The sequence below is a fragment of the Stenella coeruleoalba genome, assembly GCF_951394435.1.
Source record: "Stenella coeruleoalba genome assembly, chromosome: 7".
NCBI classification, from domain to species: Eukaryota; Metazoa; Chordata; class Mammalia; order Artiodactyla; family Delphinidae; genus Stenella; species Stenella coeruleoalba.
In genome coordinates, this window is record NC_137153.1 from 32,558,864 (window position 1) to 32,571,445 (window position 12,582).

Genomic DNA, 12,582 nt, shown 5'->3' on the forward strand with positions numbered 1-12,582 from the left:
AGACTGATCTCTGAATAGTAAGTGACACAAGATAATGGCTGAATGGGTGGTTTCTTTTATCGTGCACTTGCAGGATAGAAAGCTGAGAGAAAAATAGCTCCAAAGAGTTGGACAGTGATATTATCATTGATTTTCGAGTGACCACCAATTAAAGGGCATGTTTAGCAGCTAGAAATGAGGACCTCATTAGATGACTACAAGAGCCAGACACTTTCAAAACGTTCCCCTAAACTCTCAGTTCCATTTTCATTTCATGAAGAGACAGCTTGGGAAGTCGGAGGTCACGCTGTTGTATGTCCACAACAGGGATGATCTAAGGCACCGGTAAGCTCCTGCTGAGCTGCCACCTAAGGTCATATGACTGTGAATCATGGCGAGATATAATGACTTGGGCAACATTCTTTCCTGCAAATATGTACAAGATGGATGATGAATAGTATTGAAGTATAATATATGGTGCCGATCATGAATTTAAATTCCCTCAGAAATGGAGGAGAAAAAATTAGCAAAGGGCATTCTTGACTTCGTTGAGCAGCAATGTCTCTCTGACTCCTGAGACACTCATTTTCAGCAGTCAGGCCACAAGATGTGTCTTCAATTTCTGCAAAATCTAGTTCTAGCTAGATTTTGGGAACTAATGGGAACATGATCTTAATGGATGTCTCATGTCTCTCATGCGGTGTGGCTGTGGAAGTTTATGGGATGGAGTCAATAAAAAACACAGGTCCTTTTTTACAGCATTCTTTATATCTGTTCAATCTTGTCACTACCATAGTGTCCTACTAAAAGGACGTTTCAGGGATTGTGTGAGGCCTGGTACAGTGTGTTTTTATAGTGAGAGTGGGTCAGCGGAGGAGAATCACATGAGAGAAAACAAGAGGATGAGGTGCTATTCCTGGCTCCGGCTTCACCTCAGAGAATGACCTTGGCAGAAGCACTGAACCTCACTTTGAATCTTTGAACCTCAGTTTTCTCATCTGTGAAATGAGGAAAGAACATCCTGCCCCTTTGCTCCCTCTCAGGATTGTTGGAGGATTAAACAGATCAGGGCTATAACCTGAACTACGGTGAACCCATGAGGAAAAAAATTAGACATGACTTAACTATATAATATTCTTTTTAATCATTACTAATTTCCAAAGGTGAAGAAAACCTTGTTAAAAAAAATATGTAAGCTGATTGTTTTTCTGGAAACAAAATAAAGGCTCAACTAGCAACCCTGCATTAAAAAAGAGAACCTGAAATTCACATTCCAAATCTACTTCGAGACAGAAAGACCCCCAAATTCCTTCCAGTTTCCTAAGATTTTTCCACTATAATTTTTTTTAGTTATTGTCTTCTTCATAAAATGTTAGTTATATTTTGGGGTTTTGCTATTGCATAGTTTAGCATATATAAGGAAATCGTCTTTCCAATTCACAAATAAAAAAGGGAGTACAGGAGAGAAGAAGGAAGAGAGGGAAGGAGGAAGGAATAAACAGAGAACAAACCCACGTGGCTGAAAGAAACTGACCTGAGAAGACAAAACAATTCATAATTTAAAATACTATATAATACAAATGAAGTTAAAGATGTGTTTGCCCAGAAGAGGACTGACTTGAAGTAAACTGATATGATTTTCTGGATAACACCCTGTATTTCCCTGCTTTAGTGAAACAGCCAGTCATAGAAGAGCTCTATCTACAGGGAAATTATGAAAGAAATAATCTTCATTTCTCCATGATTCTTTAAAACCAAATTGGACTTTATTCCTTCTTATTTCTCTCTCAAACTCCACTCCTCGACATAGAAAATAGCATTCTGGAATGACTTAGAATTAGAGATCAGTCAATATTTCATGATTTTAAGGTTCTTCATTAGGAACAATGTGAATTCGGGCCCAATAATCCTAATCCTAGCTTTTTCTTTAGTTCTATAGTTCTATTAGGCCATGTTGTTAGAGCACTGTTTACACTTACTGCCAATAGTCTCTGGATTGGAGGTCAAACTGTTACTTACCTTCTTCAGCATACCCTTCAATGATTAAATGCCCCCAAGGACTTTTAAGAATCATTTTCATCTTGTAAATATTTTTTAATTGACATCTTAACTTTATAGTTGCTTCCCCTGTGAGGGAAAGAGACTAGGGTGATGGAGGGTTTTTGCTTCTTACTTTGTATGTTTTCAAGGACTTACTACTTTTTAAATTAAAATCAAGGAACCAGCACAAGAATGCTAGTAAGGTATAAGTGAGATGTAATGCTTGGTGTGCATAAGGGTTCAAGAGTCCACTGTGAGAGTGCAGCCTTTTGAACAACCTCAGCGATAAGTGGGAACCACTTGTCCAAGACTATTTTATTTAAGATGCAATACTCATTTCTATCCCCTTCAATACATTTTAAGTACTCCAAGCTAGAATAATGGGGCTAGAGGTGCAAGAAGAATATTATACCAAACAGGGGCAATATAAAAAAACATTACAATCAAATTTTCCTTATTAAAAATATAAGTCAAAAACCTAAATACAATATTATTCCACAGAGTTTTAAGGTATATGAAAAACATTGTGATAGGATGTTTCAAAAATTATGGTACAATCCCCTTCTGACACCCTCATTCCTGAGTCACCACTTCAGCAGGACTGGGCTTTGGCATACTCAACCCACATGATGAGACAATAGCAGAAGAGCTTGATGGCTCAGTTGCCGAGGACTAGCCCACTAGGTTCTGAAGACAAGTAGACCAGGTGCTCCCACTGTCCATGCCAACCACCAAACCTGTGAGCGAGGCTGTCTCAGACCAGCTCTCACTCAGCTGATCCATCAGTTGACTAACACTGCATGAAGGAGCCCAGATAAAACCAAAAGTAAAACACTACCCAGATGAATCCAGTCCCAAATTGCCAAGTAATTGCTATTTTAAGCCACTAAGTTTTTTGTTGTTGTTGTTTTGTTTTTTATATCTTTATTGGAGTATAATTTCTTTACAATGGTGTGTTAGTTTCTGCTTTATAACAAAGTGAATCAGTTATACATATACATATGTTCCCACATCTCTTCCCTCTTGTGTCTCCCTCCCTCCCACCCTCCCTATCCCACCCCTCTAGGTGGTCACAAAGCACCAAGCTGATCTCCCTAAGCCACTAGGTTTTGAGGTGGTTTGTAATACAGCAAAAGCTAATCTATACTATAATACGATTTGGTCAAGTGGGTTTATCCTTGAGAATGCAAGGTTGGTTCAGTATCAGCCAGTCAAATCATGTGATTCACTGTATTAGTTAAATAAAAGGAGAAAATCATATCATCATTCTTTTTAGATAGAAGAGATAAAAAGCATCCCATGAGGTTCAAAATCTATTGGGTAGGGTAAATTTTATAAAACTAGATCCAAATAATAACTACCTTTCCTTGATAAAGGCTATATACCAAAAATACATGGCACATGTATACACTAACAAAAATTATTATACTACCAATTTTTTTAAAAATTAGCATTTCCTTTAAGGAGAGAATTGAGATAAAGATTTCTAACGTTACTGGTCTATTGGAACGGACCTTTTTGGAGCTGTGTATTGAGAGAAATAGAAAGAGAGAGAAGGTTTAGAAGAATATAGATAAAAATGTCATATTTATAGATTGTTTTGATTATGTATTTCATTGGAAACACAGGAAAATCAATAAGCTATTAAATCTAAGAAAAGAGCTCAACATAGGGGCTGGAAAAAAATTAATACACCAAAATCAATTGTGTTCCTCCATAGCATCAATATCTAGATACAATACAAGATGAATTTACCATAGTAGCAAAACCTATAGAGAGTATGGGGTTTCACCTAATAAATTATGCAGACAATCTTCATAATGAAAACTTTATTAGAGGACACACGAGTAAAAGAAATTTATATCACAGGTATGGATGAGATGACTTACTATAATAATATAAATGTCCTTATATTAATCTATAAAATTAAATGCAACTGTAATAAAAGGCCAAGCTCTTTTTTTTTTTTTTTTTTTTTTTGAGGGACAGCATAAAAAAGTGATTTTAAAATGTATCTGGGGGACTTCCCTGGTGGCGCAGTGGTTGAGAATCCGCCTGCCAATGGAGGGAACACGGGTTCAATCCCTGGTCCAGGAAGATCCCACATGCCACGGAGCAACTAAGCTGGTGCGCCACAACTGCTGAGCCTGCACTCTAGAGCCCACGAGCCACAACTACTGAAGCCCACGAGCCTGGAGCCTGTGCTCCACAACAAAGGAAGCCACTGCAATGAGAAGCCTGTGCACCACAACAAAGAGTAGCCTCCTGCCCCACCCCTCGCCGCAACTAGACAAAGTTCACACGCAGCAATGAAGACCCAATGCAGCCCCAAAAAAAAAAAAAAAAAAAGGAAAAAAGAAAAAGAGCACATTGCTCTATCTCCTATAAAAAAATTAAAATAAAATAAAGTAAAACAAAATGTACCTGGAAGAATAAAGTTCTCCATACAGCTAAGGTAGTTTTGAAAAATAAGCTCAAAATGGAGAACGTGCCCTATACATTAAGATATATTGGGAAGTCATGATAGATAAGAACTGTGTGATGCCCTTGGAAGAAACAGCAAACAAGAAAACAAATCAAACAGGTGGCCTAGAAATAGAGCTGTATACAGATAGAAAGTTGGCACATGAAAGAGATGGAATCATAGTCCAATGGAGGAAGTTGAATTACAGCTTTTGGGGAAACAGTCTCATTTTCAAAAGAGATATGAGACTGGATCTTAACCTAGTGATATCACTTATGTTGTACCCAGTCCTATATAGCTCACCTAATCTTCACAAAAAAATCCACAAGGCATAAACTATTATCCTCATTTTACGGGTGGAAAAACTGAGGTATGAGAGATAAAATGACTAGCCTCAGAAGTACATGGTGGAGCTGGAACTTAAACCCCACAGAAATCATTCTATTAACCATTATGTTATATAATTCCACCTAATGTACAAAACTAAAATACAATAGTTTTAATATTTAAATGTGAAAAATAAAATCTAGAGAGAATAAAAGAAATTGCAAGGTAATATATTTGTGATTTCAGGGTAAGAGATGAAATAGATCTTTGAAAAATAAAGAAGCATACATCGTATGAAGCAAAAGTGATGAATTTAACTATATTAAAATTATAAATTTATTAATATAAAAAATCTGATTTAAAAAAATGGGCAGAAGAGCTGAATAGACATTTTTCCAAAGAAAACATACAGATGGCCAACAGGCACATGAAAAGATGCTCAACATCACTAGCCATCAGGGAAATGCAAATCAAAACAACAACGAGAGATCACCTCACACATGTCAGAATGGCTATCATAAAAAAGAACAAAACTAACAAGCCTTGGCGAGGATGTGGAGAAAAGGGAACCCTGGTACACTGTTGGTGGGAATGTTAACTGATGTAGCCACTAGAGGGGTGGGATAGGGAGGGTGCAAGGGAGACACAAGAGGAAGAAGCTATGGGGACATATGTATATAGTATAGCTGACTCACTTTGTTATAAAGCAGAAACTAACACACCATTGTAAAGCAACTATACTCCAATAAAGATGTTAATAAAAACAAAAACAGGGGCTTCCATGGTGGCGCAGTGGTTGAGAGTCCGCCTGCCGATGCAGGGGACACGGGTTCGTGCCCCGCTCCGGGAGAATCCCACATACCGTGGAGCGGCTGGGCCCGTGAGCCATGGCCGCTGGGCCTGCGCGCCCGGAGCGTGTGCTCCGCAGCGGGAGGGGCCACAACAGTGAGAGGCCCGCGTACCACAAAAAAAAAAAAAACACAAAAAAACAGAACAACCATATAATGCAGTAATTCCACTCCTGGGTACATATCTGAAGAATACAGAAACACTGATTTGAAAAGATGCATGCACCCACATCCAGTGTTTATAACAGCATTGTTTACAATAGCCAAGATATGGAAGCAACCTAAGTGTCCATCAACAGATGAATGAACAAAGAATACGTGCCATATATACACAATGGAACACTGCTCAGCCATAAAAAATGATTAAATTGTGCCATTTGCAACAACACAGATGGACCTGGAGGGTATTATGCTTAGTGAAATAAGTCAGACAAAGACAAATACTGTAATGATATCACTTATAAGTAGAATCTAAAAAATAAGACAAATGAATGAATACAACAAAACAGAAACAGATTCACAGATATAGAAAACAATCTAGTGGTTACCAGTGGGGAGAGGGAAGCAAGAGGGGCAAGATACAGACTGGGAATTAGGAAGTGCAGACAACTACGTATAAAATAAACGAGATACAAGGATATATTGTAGGGCATGGGGAATATAGCCAATATTTTATAATAACTTTCAATGGAGCATAATCTATAAAAATATTGAATCACCATGTTGTACACCTGAAATTAACATAATATTGTAAATCAATTATACTTTAATAAAAAATTAGAATTTTATGTACAATAAAGGATACCAAAGTCAGACTGAAAAACAGTTGATGGGTAGAAGACATATACATTATCTAAAACCCAATAAAGGACCCAACATCTGAATACAAAAACTTCTACATCTCTAAAGACACAGAATACTCAATAGAAAAATGAGCGTAGGTCATGATAGGCAATTCATAGAATGGAAAACATGAATAGCAAGAAAGTATATGAAGACCTAACTTTTCTAGAATCAGAGCAATGCAGAATTAAAACACCTTACTTCCTATGAATCCACACATGCCAAATTTCCAGAAGTTAAAATGCAAATTATGCTGTGGAGCAACTACGCCTGCGCACCACAACTACTGAGCCCGCGTGCCTGGAGCCTGTGCTCCGCAACAAGAGAAGCCACTGCAATGAGAAGCCTGCGCACCGCAACGAAGAGTAGACCCCTCTCGCTGCAACTAGAGAGAGCCTGAGTGTAGCAACGAAGACCCAATGCAGCCAAAAATAAATACATTAATTAATTTTTAAAAATGCAGATTAACAGCGTGTGGTGACAAAGGATATGGCAAGAGAGAAATTCCAAGTATTGCTGGTGAGGGGAAAATGGTACAGCTATTCTGGGGAGGAATCTGTGAAATAAGGCATATATATGACTTCTACCTCAGCCATTCCATGGCTGCACTGTTACTCTGCACTGTTACTCAAGGGGACATGTGGAAAGAGTGTATTAATGCTTTATGGTGGACATAAAGTGTTGAAAATAGCCTAAGTATGTATCACCAGGGTAATGGATAAGCAAAACATGGTATTAACATATGGTGGAATATTAGACAGTGGCCTGAAGCAATAATTTCTATGGAGCAACACGAATTTTAAAACAATAATTTTGTGTAGAAAAAATAAAAGAATAGGATGTGATTTTTAGTCGATACTACTTTTGCAAAAATTAGAAAATACAAAACAATTCGGTATTTCAAATATACACACGTTTAAAATAACTATGAAAGGTGAGTTGGGAAATTACATATTAAATGGCCCAAATGGTGCTATATAGGGGAAAATAAAGGAAATAAATCTGGCAGAGGAACGTCGGGGCCAAAACCAATCTTAAAAGTATTAGAAAATAGAGTGACCATACACACTGATGATAGAGTAACATGAACTGAGGCATATGGTCCCTTTTGAGTAAATGCCTTAAATACAAACTAAAAAAATAATGTCATAAGATTTACAAGCACTATAAAAATATTTAGCATTATTGCAGTAGATAGTAGAAATGTATAACCTTTCAACTTAAATAAAAACAAGACTGATGAAATATCATCTTTGTTCCCATGTCATCCATGCTAAGGAAGAAATAATAAATCAGCTTTTAAGATAGAATTTTTTACAATGAGATAAAAAAAACGAACAAAAAGAAACCCTAACTGTTTATCCCATGAAGGGAGAAAAAAACAATTTGAAAAGTCAGAGTAGAACTCTCTGAGGATAATATTTAACATCAATTTTTTTAAAACAGAATTTTAAGAAGCTGGTTTTGAATTGTTTCTAGAGTTTCTAATTAGCATGCTGAGGAAATACTGGGTCCCTCTTAATCCAGAAGCAAGTAAAAAGTTCTGACTCTTAAAATTCTAGGCTCTAGAGTAGGTGCGTGCTGGTGTGCTGGTGTGTATGTGTGTGTGTGTGCACATTTGCTGTGTGTTTTCAATAAACTCAAGAGTACATAAGGGTGTATGTTATTACATTGTAACAATTCTTGAGCAAGTCTAACTGAAGGTCAGTAGCAAACAAGTAGATGCCGCTTGGGTGGCCCCCCAAACTCTCAGGTAATGCACAGATCTGGCTTGGCAATCATGCTCTGCTTTTAGATATAATGCATTTTTATGTTCTTGTTAGCATTGAAAGACTAACTTGAATATTTTGCAACTGATGAAATGGACAACAGAGCAGTAACCTAGAGTTTACAAGTATTTGGGGCAGTAAAACTTTAGTTCTAGATTTAACTTGGATTTTAGTCCTAATTTAACTAATTTAACTTGGACTTTCTACAACGCATTTTTTTTCTATAAACTGGAGGTATATACCACCATAATCCTAAAAAACCTGTGACTTTGGGCTTCAGGGGTCTAAGCCTTCTCTCTAAGTGACTGAAAGGTACAACTGGATATTAGACCTGTCTAAAAATTGTCCTTTTCTGTCCTCATATACAAGGGTTCAGCTTGATTTTTGGATAGCTGTCATTAAAAAAAAAAAAAAATGTGCAAAGAGCTAATGCCTTTTGCTACAAGACAAACCAATTTCTCCTGGACATGCAGTAATAGGAGGCAATGCCATGTGTTGGAAGCATGCACATATTTTATGATAGATATTAATCTGGAGGTTAACAGCTAGGTGCTCTGGTTGAAGTAGTTTATTTCAAACATACATATAATGTTAACCCACTTTGTAACAAAGCCTTCAACATTTCATATGCAAATTCGTTTTTCTTTCTAGTTTAAGCCCAAGGAAATCCCTATAAGTCTTGTCTCCAAAGAGAAAATATAAAGAATTCATAAGATTAAAGAGTTCTTATCAATTGTATAAAAAACTAGAAATGTACTAACTAGACAAAAATGTAGACGTCTAAGAGAACGTCCAAAAAATAGAAAAGTAGAGGACTGCACTGAGATTGCAATCCTGAGAAAAATACATTATTTCTAAATGGAAAAGTAAAAGGAGATAGTATAAGTTAAAGCCAGAAGAAAAATTTTAAACCTACAAAAATACGAGTCAATACAAAGTTAAAAACCCATTAATTTTACTATATACCCAAAAGATTCACAAAACAGCTCATGAATATCACAAATTAAAATAAAACAAAAGCCAGAAATATTGTTTTCCCCAAACTGTACTACCACCTGCTTATTGCTTCAGTGGTAAGAAGAAAAATTATCTTCAAATAGTTAAATTGTATACCTACTTATATTTTAACTCTTAGGTGGATCTTGTTATATAATATATATGATCTCTAAAGAAAACTTGTTGATTGTTTATTTTGGCATCTGTTAGGAAATTCCTATTTAATTAGATAAATCTCCTTAGATAACTCTTAAATAAAAATAGATGCAAATATAGTATGTTTCATATCATTCATTTTAGACCTCTAAGAGTTGGAAAAGCTCAACCTGGAGAAGAAACTAGTTTTATTGAGGGAAGAAACTACTTTCCAGTTTAGAAGAGGAGGGATTATCCCATTTCTGTAGAGGAAGCAATCAGGAAGATACAAAAAGAATGGTCCTTGCCTAGTGCTAAGGCCAGAACTACTGTGAATATTGTACCAGATCTTGTAAAAACAGCCACTGTGCTGGCACTCACAGGCCCGGGTCATGGTGTGTTCAACGATAAAGCTTTGTTCCAAAGGATGGAACTCCTTTGGGCCAAAGGGCTTTCACCTGCATTATTCCATTAACCTCACTGTTTTGTTATGGGAAATGTGTTTATTTTTTGAAATGGCATTGAAATATATCCTTAAAAGAACACTTTAGGTCTCAACAAGATTCTCTTCTCTTTCAGCCAACATAATGTACCTTTTAGAAATCAACAGTCTACTTCTTTCTTTAAATCATCACATTTCAAAGCTGTAGCAGCTAATAAATGTTAATATAATTTTTCTAAAACTACAATCTCCCTAAATTTCTATGCTGTCTTCTTTATCCTGTCTTTTCAAGGTAAAGGTATCTTTCCAGTTTTCTTGGCATTATCAGGATTATGGATTTTGTTCATTGTTAAAGTTCGTTATTTATGGACATAAGTTAATGTAAATGCAAAAATATCTTGTATTATTCACAAGCTGGCTGACTTAAATCACTCGCTCTTAAAACAACTTTACTGCTCTCCAATCTGTTCAAATGCACGGAAATATAAATTCAGGATGATGTGGCTTTTCTGCAATGCTTTCTTTTCAGGCTGCAGTCTACATGACAGCGTTATATTTTATCCTTGCTGCTGTTGTTGTTCAATCTATAAAATCTCTCTTGAAGACCCCCAAAACAGCTTGTAATTTACTTTTACTTTTGGTGATTCACTGTTTTCAAATTGCCATCTCTGACCATATCCCCCTTCCAGGGGAATTTATGCAGACTCTTTTTTTTTTTTTTCTTCTACATACTGATTGACGGTAACCTGAGCAATTTACCACTTCTACATCCATGTAGTAGCTCAAATAAAATGAGTTCCTGTGTTAATCCCACGGTAAACCTCGGTAATTCTCACATCACAGGAGTTGTAAACGTTTGTTAACAGAAAAAGAATGTTTTTCCCAAAATAGCTACATAACTCTTAAGACTACTCAAATTCCTAAATAATCCTTTTTACAAGACTCCCGCCAACCTTATTTTGATACATAAAACATGTGAAGCCTATTTTATAAGGTATTTAACAGTGACTTCATCAAAACAGCTTCCTAGTTGTTCTCATAATGTCTTTTTTCTAAAGTTTTCAAAATGTTTTTAAGCCAACTTGAATAGTGATGAATGTGAGCCGCTATCAAAACGCTTAAGAAGCATTCTGCCAGACAAGATGGGCAAAAATGTTCTAGATCTGCTCAATCTGACATTAGAGGTCATGCAACTTGAAAAAATGAAATAACTATTTCCAACACTCATTGAGCCCTTCATTTTAAAAATAACTTCAGGGCTATTTCCACACTCTACATTTAATAATACAATTTTTTAAAAAGGATGTTAGGCTCGGTGAAATCAGAAACTGATCTGCCACTTAAAGCTGGTGAGTCTATTCTTAATGGGCCTCTGGTAGATTTGGGATACTGACGAGAGCAGTTTCATTTAAGAACTTCACTAAAAAGAATGACATCCGAAAAGGACTGCTGGGGAAGACAGGGAAGAGAAGACCGGAGTCTCCTGAGAAGAAAAAGAGAAACGATTTAAATAAAGTCGCTAAGGAGGAAGGAGGTGGTGAGACGCGTAGACAGAAGAGCGAGAAAGAAGATTGAACGAAGAAGTGAAATGGAGCGCAGAGGAAGGCAGAAGCTAATGAGGAAACAAATGGGAAAAGGTAGTGTTTTCAAACAGGCATGCACCAGGAAGGGACGAGTTACGGCCTGGAGTAGCCCCAGTGCTTTCAGGTGAAAGAGATGCTCGCAGAGAACAGGGACAAGCAGTTTACTTCCAGGCTTTGGAGCAAACTAAAATTCCCTGCCCCGAGCCTCTCCCAGCCTCGGCCGAGCGCGGAGGCGGCGGCTGGGGAAGGGACCTAGCCAGGAGCCAGGCCCGGCGTCCCGCTCCTCTGGGCTCCGCGGCCGAGGGAAAGAGGCGAGGATTAAGCGGGGAGAGGTCCCGGCCGCAGCTCGGCGGCACCCCGAAAACGGTCCGGGGCCCCGGCAGTGCCCGCGAGCCGTACCCCCTGCGGCGGGGCGCCCAGCGGCCTTACCTGGGGCGAGGGAGGGAGGCGAGGTCTAGGGCGTCCGCTCGCGCCCGCCGCAGAACCCCTCTGCTGCACTCAGCCCAGGCTTCCAAAGGAGGCGCGACCCTGGCTCAGCCGCCGCTTTCCCCTCGGGGTCTTGGCCACCGCCTCCGCCGCCTCCGGGCCTGTTTACACCGTTGGGCCCGGCACGCCACCGCCGCTGCCGCCTTCTCTCCACCCCAGCGCCGTTGCCGATTCGGCCGCCGCCACCTCCTCCGCCGCAGCCTCGTCTCTCTGGAGCATCTTCCAGCCACCGAACCCTGAGAAACAGAGACTCCAGCCGCGCCGGCAGGAAACTCCCCCGCAACTGCTAGGGGGACGAAGCGGTCAGAACACCGGCGGCTTTTCCGCCATTGAGCAGCAGCCGCTCCGCTCCTTCTGCCTATGCAGACTCTTAACCCATAATTGCTTTACTCTTTACCTCCATTTCTGGGTTCTTAAATTAACTGTTACATCAGTGTTCTTCATTACTCAAATTATTTTTTCTTAGGAACTTTTCCTGGAAGTAAGTTCATGCTATTTTTGACAAGCAAACATTTGACTTCTGAAAGAATTCTTACAGAAATGGGTTTATATCCCAAATGCACCACCAAAAATCTCTGTGACCTTGCATAAACGTCCCTTACCATTTCAGGTGCTATCTTTGCTTGACTCCAAAGTGAACTGATTAAAACTATGAGCATCTAGCTGTTAT

General features: G+C 38.5%; 1 protein-coding gene across 4 annotated transcripts in view; it reads right to left on the reverse strand.

Annotated features, from left to right (window-relative positions):
- LOC307188490 (uncharacterized protein) overlaps window positions 1-12,582 on the reverse strand; it is a 115,223-nt gene that overhangs the window by 73,658 nt on the left and 28,983 nt on the right. The window contains exon 1 of one of the 4 annotated variants that reach the window (XM_079925655.1): window positions 11,856-12,056. The exons of the other annotated variants lie outside the window; for them this stretch is intronic. The gene's annotated coding sequence lies outside the window, so the exon portion shown is untranslated. Of the gene's footprint in view, window positions 1-11,855; window positions 12,057-12,582 lie in introns of those variants that run through there. 4 annotated transcript variants of the gene reach the window in all.